We start from the raw sequence: 16564 nt of genomic DNA, 5'->3' as shown, positions 1-16564 counted from the left end.
GAGGAAGAGAGAGAGAGATAGAGAGGGAGAGAGAGAAGGGGGAGGAGCTGGAAGCATCAACTCCCATATGTGCCTTGACCAGGCAAACCCAGGGTTTTGAACCGGCGACCTCAGCATTTCCAGGTCAACATTTTATCCACTGCGCCATCACCGGTCAGGCAATTTAAAAAAGATCTATAAGCCTCTAGCCAGGCTAACTAAGAAAAAAAGAGAGAGAACACAAATTACTAATATCAGAAATTAAAGAGAGGCCCTGGCCAGCTGGCTCAGTGGTAGAGCATTAGCCTGGCAGCCTGGCATGTGGAAGCTGAGGATGGCTCCATGGTCTCACCTCAGGCTCTGAAATAGCTTGGTTGCTGAGCAATGGTGCAGTGGCCCCAGAAGGGCAGAGCATCGCCCTGTAGGGGGCTTGCCAAGTGGATCCTGGTCTGGGCGCATGCAGGAGTCTGTCTCTCTGCCTCCCTGCCTCCCTTCCTCTCACTTAATAAAAAGAAAGAAAGAAAGAAAGAAAGAAAGAAAGAAAGAAAGAAAGAAAGAAAGAAAGAAAGAAAGAAAGAAAGAAAGAAAGAGAAAGAAAGAAAGAGAAAGAAAGAAAGAAAGAAATTAAAGAGAGGACATCATTATAGATCCCATGGTCATCAAAAAAATGGTTAAGAAATAGTATGAACAACTCTATGCTCACAAATTTGATATCCCAGATGAAATGGACCAATTTTTTGAAAGATACAATCTGCCAAAACTCATACAAGAAGAAATAGACAATTTTAATAGGTTTATATCTATTAAAGTAATCAAATCAATAAATAATAATCTTGCAGAACAGAATGCACCAGGCAGGCCCAGTTAGGTTCACTGGGGAATTATACCAAACACTTAAGGAAAAATTATACCAATTCCCTACAATCTCTTCCGGGAGCTAGAAGGAGAGAGGATGCTTTTTAAATCATTCTATGAGGCCAGAATCACTCTACTATCAAAACCAGATAAAGATATTACAAGAAAAGAAAACTATAGACCAAATATACTTTCATGAATATAGACCTTTAAATATATACTTTAAAAAGTATGTTAGCAAATCAAAGCCTACAATATATAAAGAGAATTATACACAATGATGAAGTGAAATTTATTTCAGGTTTGTAAGACTGGTTCAGCATTCAAAAATCCATTTATGTAATTCATTATCTAAACAGGTTAAAAAAAGTTACATGATCATATGAATAGAGGCAGAAAAAGCATTTGACAAAATCCAAACTCATCTATAAGGAAAAAAACACCTCTCTGAACTCTTAGAGGGGATCATTCTCAACATGATAAAGAACATCTACAAAAAATCTATAGGTAAAATCATACTTAATGGTGAGAAATTAGACACTTTCTCACTAAGCCTAGGAACAAGGCAAAAATGGTGCTATTCACCACTCTTTCTAACATTGTACTGGAAGTCCTAGTTAATGCATTAAGAAAGGGAATTAAAGACATACAAGTTGGAAAGAAAGAAATGTAACTGTCCTTGTATTTTGATGGCATGATTATCTATTAGAAAATGCTAAAGAATAAAAAGAAACCCTCCTGAGACTAAGGTTGCAGCTAATATACAGAAGTCAATTGTTTTCCTATATTCCAGCAATGAACAATTGGAATTTGAAATTAAAAACATAATACCACTTAACATTAGCATCACCAAATCTTAAACACTTAGGAATAAATTTAACAATATATGTACAAAATTTAAATGAGGAAAACTATAAAACTTTGGTTAAATAAATAAATACATGAAGAGATATTTCATTTTTATGGACAGGAAGACTCAATATTGTCAAAATGTCAATTATTCCCAACTTATATAGATTCAACACAATCCCAATCAAAATCTCAGCAAGTATTTGTGGATATTGAGAAACCAATTATAAAATGTATACAGAGGTAATAGACTCCAAATAGATAACACAATATTGAAGGAGAGGAACAAAGTCAGAGCTCTGACATTCCTGACTTCAAGACTTCCTATAAAGCTACAATAATCAAGACAGTGTATTGGTGAAAGAATAAACCAACAGATCAATGCAACAGAACAGAAAAATATACCCACACAAATAGAGTCAACTGATCTTTGACAAAGAAGCAAGAGCAATACAACAGAGAAATGACAGTCTTTTCAACAAATTGTGCTGGAACAACTGGATATCTATATGCAAAAAGTTCATCTAGACACAGACCTTACACCTTTCACTAAAATTAAGTCAAAATGGAGCACAACCCTAAACGTAAAATGTAGAACTGAAACTCCTAGAAGGTAAAAGAGAGGAAAACCTATATGATATTGAGTTTGATGATGTCGTTTTAGATACAACACCAAAGACAAGATACATAAAAAATAATGGATAAACTACTGCATTAAAATTAAAACTTCTGTTCTATAAAAAAACACTTTCAAGAGAATAAGAAGACAAGCCACAGACTGGGAAAAATATTTGCAAAAGACACATCCGATAAAAGACTGTTATCCAAAATATACAAAAACCTCTTAAAACTCAACAGTAAAAAAATGAACAACCCAATTAAAAAATGGGCAAAAGATCTAAACAGAAACCTTATCAAAGAAAATACACTAAATGGCAAATAAGCATATAAAAAGATACTCCACACCATGTCATTAAGGAATTGCAAATTATAAAAATGAGATAGCCTGACCAGGTGGTGGCGCAGTGGATAAAGCGTCAGACTGGGATGTGGTGGACCCAAGTTTGAGACCCTGAGGTTTCCAGCTTGAGTGCAGGCTCCTTTGGTTTGAGCAAGGTTCACCAGCTTGATCCTTAGGTCTCTGGCTTGAGCAAGGGGTCACTCGGTCTGCTGTAGCAACCCCCCAGTCCCCGGTCAAGGCACATATGAGAAAGCAATCAATGAACAACTAAGGTGCCGCAACAGAGAATTGATGCTTCTCATCTCTCTCCCTTCCTGTCTGTCTCTCTCTGTCTCTGTCAAAATAAACAAGAATGAGATAACACCACACATCTATAAGAATATAAAAATCCAAAATACTGACAACCAAAATGTTAGCGAAGATATGAAGCAACAGTAACTGTATTTATTGCTGGTAGGAATGCAAAAGTAGTATAGCCATTTTAGAAGACAGTTTGGCGTTTCCTTACAATACAAAACATATTCTTACTTTGCAATCCAGCTATCATGTTCTTTAGTGTTTACCTAAGTGAGTTGAAAACTTACGTCCATGCACAAACACAAAAACAGATGTTTATAGCAGCTTTATTCATAATCACCAAAGGGAAGCAACCAAGCTGCCCTTCAGTAGGTGAATGGATAAATAAACTGTGGTTCATAATGGGATATTATTAAGAGCTAAAAGGAAATGAACTATCAACCATGAATAGACATGGAGGAACCTTAAATGCATATTAGTAAGTGAAAGAAGCCAATCTGAAAAGGCTATGTACTGTTTGATTACAATTATATGAAATTCTGGCAAAGGAAACAATGTAAATAGTAAAGAGAACAGTGGTTGTTGGAGTTTATGTGGGGAGAGCAATGAACAGGCAGATCACAGAAGAATTTAGGGCAATGAAACTATTCTGCATGATACTACAATGGTGGATACATGTCATTATACATTTGTCAAACTACAGAAAGCACAACACCAAGAATGAACACTATGTACCCTATGGACTTTGGATAATAATTATATGTCAGTGTATATTGACCAACTGTAACCAATGCATAGCTTTGGTGGTGTGAGGCTATGTGTGTGCATGTGTGGGTCCAAGAGACATATGGGAACTACTTTGTGTTCAATTTTGTTGTGAACCTAAAAAAAGTGCCCTAGTTTGGGCATGAGGGACCTTTTTTAGGATGATGGTAATACTCTGTGTATTGATTAGGGTTACACAGAAGTATACATTTGCCAAAACAGTTCTAATAGTACAGTTAAAATGAATGTATTATATAGTATATAAATTATACCTCAATAAATATATAATTTTTAAATACCCAGTTTGAATGATAAATTATGTGGTCATAAGACTGGTATACCAGGGAAGGTGGAGGGAGTAGTCTAGGCTACAGATAGACATGAAGAGGTGCACAGAGACATTGAAAACAATAATAAAACCAACTTGTCCTGCTTTTTATTATCCCAATGAACTGGCCATTCTAACCAATGTCATTAACAATCTGTTCCTTCCTAGCTGCATGAATTCCTCCATTACACCTCCTTGTTGATAAACCATCTGACCTATATTCCCATTGCTTAGAGGTAAAGCTCATACCTGTTTGCTGGCATACATTCCTCTTGAAGATTTCCTATGCATCAGTGAGTTATAATCTATATTAGCTGAATGTCAACTGAGTCTTAAAATTAAAATGAGTCAAACCTGAGGACTGAGCTAAACTAGCCCCACCGTAGTACAAATCTGAGGGCTCCAAGAATAAATCCAAAATTTTGTGCCATACTTGTAAGCTATTATTATTTTCTTAAAACTTGAATAGCAGAATTATAAACAACTGGTATTAGAGTTCAGGAACAATATTCTCAGCACTGCTACTTGCTGGATAATTCCTGAGGCCACTGCATTACATTCATGCCACACTAAGCAGATGCTGGTTTGCAACTGGTGGCTGGGAAGTGCATGTTTTTTGGTAATACCTTTTTTTTAAAACTGATGATTAGAGCTCTTTATTAATCTATTAGGTCATGAGTATTTATTTTTACCTATCAAATTTCTCAAGGGCTAGGATAAGTGCCTCAACATTTCCCCTACACTGTATTTTTATTGATTCCCTCTTATTTCCTACAGTTTTTGCTTTATAGTTTTCTATACCACGCTAGTTATTTCATAAGGTTTGTGACAGTTTTATAGTCACTGTGGACTATATCATCATTTGTTGGCCATTATTATGTGAGCTTTGACTGTAGTTTAAGCTACCACTGGATCATAAGTTTGATCAGAGAAGGCTACCTGCTTTGGATCACTGAGGTCTCTTCAGTCTCCACTGTTGCTTGGTCAATAGTCAACTCCCAAATCATAATGGTTAAAAAAAAAAAGAAAGAGCCTTGGCCGGTTGGCTCAGTGGTAGAGCATCGGCCTGGCGTGCAGAGGTCCCGGGTTTGATTCCCGGCCAGGGCACACAGGAGAAGCGCCCATTTGCTTCTCCACCCCTCCCCCTCTCCTTCCTCTCTGTCTCTCTCTTCCCCTCCCGCAGCCAAGGCTCCATTGGAGCAAGGGTGGCCCGGGCGCTGGGGATGGCTCCTTGGCCTCTGCCCCAGGCGCTAGAGTGGCTCTGGTCGCGACAGAGTGACGCCCTGGAGGGGCAGAGCATCGCCCCCTGGTGGGCAGAGCGTGGCCCACTGGTGGGCGTGTCAGGTGGATCCGGTCGGGCGCATGCGGGAGTCTGTCTCTTCCCGTTTCAAGCTTCAAAAAAATACAAAAAGAAAAAAAAAGAAAAAAAGAAAGAAACACAAAGAAAGGAAAAGAAAGACATAAAAAATCATGTACAATTTCCTCACTTAATACATTTTTTATCGATCACAACATTATCTGATATAACATTATAATTCCTGCTTTCTCTTGGATTACAAATCACTAATGTCAATTACCAAAACTCTTTATTTCAGATGTATCTCTGGTAAAGAACAACAACAGCTCTGATAAGGGGTTAATATTCAAAATATACAAAGAACTCACAAAGCTCAGCAACAAATAAACAAACAACCCCATTCAAAAATGAGAAGACCTGAACAGACACTTCTCCCAAGAGGCCATACAAATGGCCAACAGATATATGAAAAGATGCTCATCTTCACTAGCTATTTGAGAAATGCAAATCAAAACTACAATGAGATACTACCCTACACCAGTTACATTGGCTATTATCAACCAAACAGGTAATAACAAGTGTTGGAGAGGCTGTGGCAAAAAAAGGAACCCTCATTCACTGCTGGTGGGAATGCAAATTAGTACAACCATTATGGAAGAAAACAAAAAATTAAGAATAGAATTACCTTATGACCCAGCATTCCTTCTACTGGGTATCTACTCCCCAAACTTGAAAACTCTGGTATATAAAGACATATGCACCTGTATGTTCATTGCAGTATTATCCACAGTGGCCAAGACACGGAAAAAACCAAAGTGTCCCTCAATAGAGTATTGGATAAAGAAGATGTGGTACATATATATAATGGAATACTACTCAGCCATAGAAATGATGGCATAGTGACATTAATGGCAACATGGATGGACCTTGAGAACATTATATTGAGTGAAATAAGTAACTCAGAAAAAGCTAAGAATTATATGATTTCACAGATAGGTGGGATATAAAACTCAGACTCATGGACATAGATAAAAATGAAGTGGTTACCAGAGGGGAGGGAAGTATAAGAGGAGGGAATGGGGGAAGGGGAGGGAAGGGTGTAAAGCAAGACAATTATAAGGTAACAAAATGATTTGACTTTGAGTGACGGGTATACAACATAATCAAATGTTCAAATGCTATAGAAATGTTACCCTAAAACCTATGTATTCTTACTGATCAATGTCACCCTGTTAAATTTCATTTTCTAAATAAAATTTAAAAAAAATAAAACATAAAAGAACATTTGGCTAGATTCAGCTTTTTGATCCAATATGTAAATCTTTTTTTTAAGAAGAAAATTTAAATTTTTTATTTTTATATTATACAGTATATGTTTGGGCTTACTTCTGTGATCTCTATTTTATATATTATCCTTTACTTTTCCCTACTGTTTCTTTTGTTTAATCTCTTTGACTTGTCATCTATTTTCATTTTATTCTATTTCTCCTTCATTAACCATTAATTTGCAAGGTTATATATCAGCTGTTTACTTAGAGCAAACTACGTAAAACTATTTGCAAATAAAATGTTTCAACTTCAATTACTACATTCATCAACTTTAGAAACAAAACAATCAACAATTCAAATGCTATAGAGATGTTTACCTGAAACCTATGTACTCTTATTGATCAATGCTACCTCATTAAATTTAATTTTCTAAATTAAAAAACAAACAAAAAGAAATGAAACAATAATATTCATGACCCCCACCCATGAAAGATATGAAAATTAGTCTGCTTACATTCCCTTCCTCTTCTTTGTTTTGTGTTTCTTTGTTGTTGTTGTATTTTATGGGGGCTAGGGGAGACTCCCAATCTATTATCATAAAAATATTTTTTTAAACTTTAGGTGTTTCACACTGTAGTTTTTCTCTCAAGAATTATACTTTTTGCTTTGTGATCACAATACCACAGTTATTTCCATTTTATTTCTAAGTTTAAAGAACTGTAGAATTCTTTAAATTTATGGAATTAATGTGCCCTATAAGTCCATATACATTCTTCAGTTTATTTATTTATTTTTTTTAGTGAGAGAGACAGAGAGAGGGACAGATAGACAAAAGGGGAGAGAGAAAAAGAAGCATCAATTCTTCATTGCAGCACCTTAGTTGTTCATTCATTCCTTTCTTAATATGTGCCTTGGCCAGGGTTGGGGTGGGGGCTACAGCTGAGCCAGTGACCCCTTGCTCAAGCCAGCAACCTTGGGCTCAAGCCAGTGACCTTGGGCTTCAAGCCAGCAACTTTTGGGCTCAAGCCAGCGACCACAGGATTATGGCTATAATCTCATGCTTAAACCAGCGACCCTGCACTCAAGCTGGTTAGCCTGTGCTCAAGCCAGATGAGCCGGCGCTCAAGCCAACAACCTCAGGGGTTTCAAACCTGGGTCCTCTGCATCCCAGGCCGACTCTCTATCCACAGTGCCGCTGGTCAGGCTTTCAGTTCTTTATTTTGATTCTTCCTTTTGCCACCTAAAGTGACCAGATTACCACTGTCCAATTAAGACATAATGCCAGACACATGTGTAATTTAAAAAAATTTTAGTGGCCACATTACTAAAGAAATAGATGAAATTAAATAATATACTTTCCTTAACTCAATATATCCAAAATGTTATAATTTTAATATGTAAACAATTAAAAAAATATTGAGCATTATACATTCATCTTTCTTACTAAGTCTTCAATATCGGTGTATGTTTTACTCCTGTAGCACGTCTTAATTCAGACTCGGTACATTTTAACTGCTCAGTAGCCACCAGTGGTGGGTGGCTACCATAATGGACAGCACAACTACAGATCACTGTACACACAGAAAATGACAATCTTCTTCAGGTCTTTGGAACCAATGTCTTCCACCCCGCAGCCCAGGCTAAAGAGATCAATATCTCAAGCACATCTATACTCCATAAAACACACAGCAGTTAGGAAGCCTTCGGCTGGATGACTTTTAGGAGCTGGTTAATTAACACATTGTTTCTCAATCTTTAATGTGTGCAAAAATTACCTGTGCCTCTGGTCAAAACGCAGGCTCCGTATACTATCGCTCTTAGAGTGAGACCTGAGGTCCTGCATTTTTAACAAGCTCTGAGAGGATGCTGGTGCTCCTAAAGCACTAGATAGCAACAGATCAGTCTACATTTACTGAGGTCTGGCATAACTGAGAATGTCTTTCTGATAGCTTTCCAACTTGACATCTACAGCACTCTAAGTCAGTGCTGCCTAAGAAAAATACAGTATGAGTCCTATAGAGAGGTGCCTGTGGAATTCAGGGGTCTCATTCCTTTCACTTTCCCTCTAAGCTCTTTATCATTGTCTTCTGGAATCTGATGGTGCTGAGATAATATACATGGCCAGTTTAATTTATTTCTTATTTTACTGCTCAAATAGTTTATCCTTTCTCCTTAAATAACACCATACTAATCTTAATTTATTTTTCTGAAACATAATGAGACTTCCGATCTGCCAGTTCTCCTGTTCTTTTACTTTGGGAAGCCTTTCATCTAATTCCATATTTCTTCAATTAAAAGATATCTTTTTTTCAAATTTTAGTCTTCCTCAAATTAAAAAAAAAAAGTCTTATAAATGACACATTCATTTGATATAATAGCATTCCTTTTTATTTCCCAAGAGCTATTTTTAAATCAATGGTGCATCTTGAAATTAATAATTTGGGATTAAAGAAATACAATGTTTTATAGTTCCTCTTGTCATCTTTTTCCACCAGAAGTCCACATAGTCCTATGCTGTGTCTCTGTTTCTCATCACTATTATTCTTTCTAATCATTTTTGTTTCTTTGTCTTGATTTTCTGCATTCTATTAGATTTTTCCCAAAGTTGTCCTCTAAGTCAAAATTTAATTTTCTACAATTTTGACTGGCATCCAGCTGCTCCTAATTTGGGTTTGGGTTTTTTAAAAGTTTTATTATTTTCCTGTTTTTGCTTCCCTTGCTTTGCCTTCCGTTATCCCTTGCATTTCTTTGAGTCCCTGCTTTATAAAAAAAAAACCTGGGTTCTCTAATGTTGTCGAGTTTGGTGTCATTGTTTTCTGTTTCCTGGAATAATTCTTAATCTTTGTTTAACATACAACAAATGCTTTCCGTTCAATTAAAAGTATTGTTGCGTAAGACCCATACTGATGCACTGGGATTTCTTTTTTTTTTTTTTTCTTTTTTTTTCATTTTTCTGAAGCTGGAAACAGGGAGAGACAGTCAGACAGACTCCCACATGCGCCCGACCGGGATCCACCCGGCACGCCCACCATGGGGCGACGCTCTGCCCACCAGGGGGCGATGCTCTGCCCATCCTGGGCGTCGCCATATTGCGACCAGAGCCACTCTAGCGCCTGAGGCAGAGGCCACAGAGCCATCCCCAGCGCCCGGGCCATCTTTGCTCCAATGGAGCCTTGGCTGCGGGAGGGGAAGAGAGAGACAGAGAGGAAAGCGCGGCGGAGGGGTGGAGAAGCAAATGGGCGCTTCTCCTATGTGCCCTGGCCGGGAATCGAACCCGGGTCCTCCGCACACTAGGCCGACGCTCTACCGCTGAGCCAACCGGCCAGGGCTGGAATTTCTGTGCAGCTGTTGAATGTGTGTTTGGGGCGGTGGGGAGAGTCAAGTTCAGGCTCAGAGATGCAACAGTTGGTCCTACGCATTTCACTTTTATAGTTCTCAGCTGCTCTGTACTTCATTGTTGTTGACAATGACATTTTCCTCTCATTATACTTTAAGTTGCTTGTCACTATGTCACTACTTTATAGAAAAGCTATTGATTTTTAAAAATTTTATTTTGTAGTCAGCTATCTCAACTCAATTTTTTATTGTTTCTCTTAACTACAATCTATCTGAAATAGCTAGCACTTACATATTTCTGATTACATGCCTATCACTAGACTTTGTTCTTTATCTTTGAAAAGTCTCTATGAGGTGAGTACTACTAGCCCATGAGATAGAAGGAAAAAAGTAATGTTAAGTATCTCACCCAAGTTCACACAGGAAGTAAGGGATAAAACTCTGATTTGAACTCAGGTAGGTGGGCTCTTTAAATCATTATACTGGTGGCAAAACTTGATTGTTATCTCCCCCTTCCCAAATTATGTTTCTTATATTGCAATGGTTAACATAAAGTTTGCAAAATTATCTTTATCCTCTCATTTCTTCTACAACCTCCCCACTCTTTGTTAAGGAGATTGCTTGGGTGTCCAAAAAGCTAAGGTTTAGAGTAACTCGGTACTAACGGCATGTGTTCTTGGGTAAGGGTTTAATAATTCTGAGCCTCAACTTTCTCATCAACGAAGTGGTAATAAACACATCTTTTTACCTCTAAGAATTACTGTCAGATTTAAATATAACCATTTATATAAACTGCTTCAAGACCTAGACAGAGATATGAATATTACTACAATTTCACACCTAGGTGCCTACTTCAGGAGCCTATCTGCTTGACTTGAACATCCTTGAGCCATTGAGTTGCCCAGAAACCTATTATCACATTTTCTATTCCTCAGTGCGCACACATGTACATACCACTACCCACCACAACCATTGTCACCTGCCATTTTCCAAAGAACCATTCTTGTCCTGCATCCATGTTGCAGAGATTTTTGACTCACCTATTCATTACACAATATTTTCTCTTTTTTAATCAATAAAACCTCTAATATTGATGGATAGGGCAATGTGCTCATTTTCAAACCTTCTCTGTATCTAAAGTTAGTCACTGAAATATACTCAGAAGATGGATGACCCCACAGAAAAAGTAGATTGTTTTATGTTCATATTACCGATGAAGAAACTGAGGCCCCAAAACTTACAATCTGACTGCACAGGTGGTGTTCTTTCTGCTATACTTTATAAAGGTCACATCCCACTATTCTGCTCTCTTTGTCTTATTATTGTCCAGGATAATTATTAATTTACCATGCTAAGGTAGAAAGCTCAAGGTGTCACCTGGGCCCGTCAAATTTTACAATGGAACTTTACAGTGAAATTTTACAATGGTCTCTCAGACCAAGTCTTGAATGACAGTAGCACCCAAAAAGTGGCTTGAAGGATCAGAATTCACACCGGTCAGAGGGATCTAAGGCATAACAGGGCACTGGGGATTGACAGGGGTGACAAAAATGCAGGCAAATGCCAATGCCTTACTAGTTAGCCCTTCCTCATAATAAGGTAGGCATGCATCTCATTTGTTTCTTAGGCCCCAGCTGTGGTCAGTACCCACTGCCTCCTCTTCTGCACATGCTCAGAGAGGACCTGGATCTGAGATCCTACAAGATTGACAAAGGCATCCTCAAAACAAACTGCAGTGCCATGAAAGGGTCACATCTCTAGTGAATTCCTGTCCTCCACTGTCAGAGGTAGAGGTTCTGGGTAAACGTTCCAGAGTTAAAAAAAATTATTCCCTTTTGGAAAATGATTTGAACTTGAAGGAGGAATAACACAACATAAAATAACTGTGAAAACAAGACATATTTATAAACCTTATATTTCATTAGAGAAGAACACTAACTATATGCCCTTATATTACTTATGAACAAACTTTGTGGGCAGCCATAATTTAGGAGGGGGGCTCCTTAGAGTGGCAAAGTTTATTTTCACAGGCTCATGACATTCCTAGCAATGGCTTGCAATTTTACCAACATTTCCAAAGTTGTTTTCAAACAGAAGTTAGTCTTCAAAATCTGTAAACAAATATTTTGGATACTTTATTTAAAACATAATTAAATAGGTGATCATTGTATTAAGTATCTTCTCTCCTTTCAAGTGTTAATAAAGATTCACCATTGTAACCCTATAACAAGTAGGGAACTCTGGTGAGAAACTTTGGAATAATACTAGCAAGTGCTACATCAAAATCATACATCCTGCCTCCACTCATTGAAAAGAGGAGAACACTGAGAAATGCCTGCAGATTTGCTCCAGAGTCTCAGAATGAGTCAATGGTGGAGTTAGACTTAATATTTATGCTAAGCCACCAAAGAAGACGAACCAAAAAATCATAACCAATAGTAAACCATTCACAGACCCTTTCTCATCAGATATCTCATGAGTGAGGTACTCTCAGCAGTGATGACGAACCTACCTCATCCTCAGGAATGGTTCAGAACCTCAGAAAACAGGGAACAACATAATTGGGGTCTACCGGGCATCCATCTTTGTTTCTAAGAGGCTTTACCATAGCAACTGATTTTTCTCAGAGTTTGCATGAGCTTTGGCACCGGACTCGTCAGAGAAGATGACAAATTGTCTTTCTCACTTTGATTCACAAGAAATCTCGGGATCCTTTTCCATTCAATTTGTAAAATGTATCATGTGAAAATCAATACCAAGATCAAAAAATATGTCTTGCCAATGTGAATTTTTCTTAAGGATTTTTGTTTAGAACTCACAAAGAAAATCCATCTCTTTCAAAATATCAAACCTGGCATTCTGGGTTAACCCCACCAAATTACAAAGATCTTGGTTGAAGTAAAGATATACCGCCACCAGGCTGGAGATTTAAGAGTACATAACACCCTCCTCCACTTTAAAAGAACCTTGCTTGGAGCCTTCCACATAGTAGAAACTCAGAAATGTTTGTTAAACTATGGCTGCAGTTTTGAGGAAATTTTACAGATCACAGTTCACAGTGAGAAAAAGAAGAGCAATTGCCACAAATCGTGAGCATTTCAAAGTTCTTATTATATGTAAATAGACCCTGCATCTAATGCCTTATGCTCCAGGTCTATGTACCCATTGCTGTTTATTTGAGGGTTCCCGCATGGAGTGAAGGAGGGACCCCAGTGGTACACTAAATAACCTCTAATTAATTCAGTGGTTATCCAATTTTAGCTGCAGGAGAATGTTCTGGAGGGCACGCTAAAACACACATTCCTGGGCCTCATACCCAGAGGTTCTGGTTCAGCACACCTTGGACAGGTCCCGTGAATTTGCATTTCTAATAAGGTCCCAAGGGATGGAGATGCTAATAGTCCTTGGACTACACATCCATAAGCACTGCCCTAAGGTCCTTTCCAATTCAACACTCTGAGAATCTAAATCTAGTGTCAGCCTCTTGCAAAACTCTTTTCAGTCCTCACTTTTAGAGCAGGTGCAAAACAACCAAAAGGGGTAATAGCTAAGCACACCAGCATCCCTGCCGTCAGCGCCCTCCTCCACTCACGTCAGGCCCTAAGACCCCGCTCCCCACACTCACCGAACTTTTCCCGGTGTCCGGGGACACTCAGAACCCTAGAGACGGCCCCCAGCTCTCCAGAGGGCTGCAGCGCGCCCGCCCGGGGCTGTAAGCTCTCGGCGGACAGCAGGAGGGAGCGCGCGGGACGGGGTCCACGCTGCGCCGCTGGCAGGTGGGTACAGAGCGCAGGCCCAGTGCGCGGGGCCGCCCTTTTAAGCCGGCGCTGACCCCATCGACCTTGGCCTGGCTGGCCCCTACGGGCTGGAGTTTTTAACTCTTTGCGGGCTTTGCAGTGAGCGTCCAGAGATGCTCCAGCTGCCTGTTGGCTTCGTCCACAGCGGCTAGGCTGGCCGCGGTTTGGGGGACAGTGCGGGCTGCCAAAATAACTTGACGAGAAGTTCCTCAGAAATCCAGGGCAACCTTTAATCTGCCAGCCACTGAGCTGAGATCACTGCTGCTGTTTGGGCTGAGGCCTCGCTAGTTAGTGCCAGTGGTTTACTCAGCAGTTTCCTGAGAGCCAGCCTGCTGAGTACCAGAGAAAATGCCCAATGGGAGGTTGTATGGGGGAAGCTGGGCTTGAAGAGAGAGCACCTATGCTCAGGGGAGCAGGAGTTCTCTCCAGCAACTTCCAAGAAAGACGGGTCAGGAAATGGAGCAGGCCGCAGAAATGAACATGTGATTTAGCAGAGATCACGATGAAAAACTTGGAAAGCATTGCCTATTCTTAGACGTGGGCTTGTTTATTTTTTCAGGGACATGCATTCAGTTGGGGTTTTATGAGTAAACATGTTCCTGGCTTGCGCCATTGAATTCAGCCTGTCAGCTTCATCATGCTGTCCATGAAGAGACAAGCTGCAATTATTTACACTGATGGAAGTGTATTCAAAGACCAAGAAGAAACAGCAAGGACTTCTGGGGCACCAAGCCTCTTAATTCTGGAACTGCTTCCTAAGTTAAGTAGAAAGTTTCCATGTTTGTTTCAGAAGGAAAGGGGTTGGAAGGATGAAAAGAATTTGAATGAGGACCAGCAGGACAGACTTTTTATTATTATTATTATTATTTTTTAACAAGGAGAAACAAATGTTTAAACTAGTAACTGGTTTTCTTCCTTCCTTCCTTCCTTCCTTCCTTCCTTCCTTCCTTCCTTCCTTCCTTCCTTCCTTCCTTTCTTCCTCCCTTCCTTCCTTCCTTCCTTCCTTTCTTCCTTCCATCCATTAATAAAGGGGTGTGGGGAAAACAGCTGTGTTAGGCTAGCTCACTGGTTTCCAGCTGCAAGCACATTGCACAATTAGTGCGTGAGCATGTGGCAGAAAGCCACGTGTGTGTCTCTATGAAAAGCTATGGGTGCTTTACCTTAGTGGCAGTTCTCCTAGATTGCTTTCTTGCCACTGCAAGGTGCAGTTCCCTTATACCAGGAGTCCCCAAACTATGGCCCGTGGGCCGCATGCGGCCCCCTGAGGCCATTTATCCAGCCCCCGCAGCACTTCCGGAAGGGGTACCTCTTTCATTGGTGGTCAGTGAGAGGAGCACATTGACCATCTCATTAGCCAAAAGCAGGCCCATAGTTCCCATTGAAATACTGGTCAGTTGGTTGATTTAAATTTACTTGTTCTTTATTTTAAATATTGTATTTGTTCCCGTTTTGTTTTTTTACTTTAAAATAAGATATGTGCAGTGTGCATAGGGATTTGTTCATAGTTTTTTTTTTATAGTCTGAGGGACAGTGAATTGGCCCCCCTGTGTAAAAAGTTTGGGGACCCCTGCCTTATACCCTCAGCTGCCACCATGAGGGGCAGTTTTCCTGATCCCTTTCTCTCCTCTGTGAAAAGCAGGTTTTCCTTTGTTCATTCACCTGCCTGTTTCTGTGAGCCTCCAATAAACAGGTATGGTCCAATGCTTTCAGGCTCTGCAGTTCCTCTATTGTTGGTTTGAATTCAATGCGAACCTGCCTGGCCTCAACCTCCAGCATTACAAGGGGGGAAGTGGTTTTCCTCAGAAAATGGTATATTTGCTTTAAGCCAAATGCGTCCTGAACTGCTGGAATGCACTTAGCACAGTTAGGATTATGGGATATTCTGCACGGAACAGAAACCTGGCTCGTCTCTCACAGGTATGTGTGTGTGTGTGTGTGTGTGTGTGTGTGTGTGTGTGTGTTGGGGAATGGGGAGGTGAGTATTCACTGTTCCTGGCACCACCCGCCAGACATATTCTGACTGACAAACATGACCCCCTTCACCAGTCCCCAAAGAGAAACACCAATACAACCCAATAAAAGCAGAATGCTGGCGGGAGATGGAGGCAGTACTCTTTGAACATGACCACCCAGTGTTGTTTTTAAAACATAGTAATAATAAATGCAAAACTTCTGACTGGGAGGAAGCTACCCCTCCAGCTCTTGTCTGGAAGCGAGACAATTCAGTTCTTCCCCATGTTTCTGTGGTGCTTTTTGAGCTGCTTCCCCGGTGCTGGTTCTTAGAACAAATGAGTCCAAAAGAGCTTGCCTTCTGGACAAGAAAAATTTCTCAGGCTGAGTTCTTGTCAATATGATTCAGCTGGTGAGATCTGTTAGTGACTTCTTTGGAAGGCAATTTGTGGAGGACTGAATTGCTCACAGCTGAGTTGAATGATTATTGGACTGAGTGAAATGGCTAAGTGGAAAGTCCCAGCAAATAGAAGCAATGATCACACTTCTCTGATATGTATCATAGGACATTCAGAGAAAGGCAGAGACACCTATGTGTTCCTAGACCCACACAAAGGAAATGAACCAATGTTGCTAATAGTGTTTTGTAATTATTTTTCCTAGTCATCCATGTGTACATCATTGGCCTTCCATCAATGGTCACGTGTAGTTGGAATCACAACAGACAAAGCACATCTGAGACAATGCTAATGAAAGGCAGTTCACAGACAGGACCCCTGGCTGCAATCCTACTGACAGTGGATGGAGAGAAGGAAAAAATAGCAGTGAATGAAGAAGAGATGTGTTAATAAGTACTATGTTAAAACAATAGCCACCCCAGG

The 16564-nt window shown here is 39.8% G+C and overlaps 1 protein-coding gene and 1 non-coding gene across 2 annotated transcripts in view; both read right to left on the bottom strand.

The window, feature by feature from the left end:
- Positions 1–13864, bottom strand: part of COL6A5 (collagen type VI alpha 5 chain) — a 114755-nt gene extending 100891 nt beyond the window's left edge. Inside the window, exon 1 of the mRNA XM_066351842.1 lies at positions 13562–13864. The gene's annotated coding sequence lies outside the window, so the exon portion shown is untranslated. The remainder of the gene's footprint in view (positions 1–13561) is intronic.
- Positions 9854–9929, bottom strand: TRNAT-AGU (transfer RNA threonine (anticodon AGU)). Its single transcript has one exon. It is a non-coding gene; the product is annotated as a tRNA-Thr (tRNA).
- Positions 13865–16564: the final 2700 nt, after the last annotated feature.

Source organism: Saccopteryx leptura, chromosome 10 (assembly GCF_036850995.1).
Source record: "Saccopteryx leptura isolate mSacLep1 chromosome 10, mSacLep1_pri_phased_curated, whole genome shotgun sequence".
In the NCBI taxonomy this organism is placed as follows: Eukaryota; Metazoa; Chordata; class Mammalia; order Chiroptera; family Emballonuridae; genus Saccopteryx; species Saccopteryx leptura.
The sequence above is the reverse complement of the archived record's forward strand: the minus strand, read 5'-3'. Positions and strand labels throughout refer to the sequence as shown.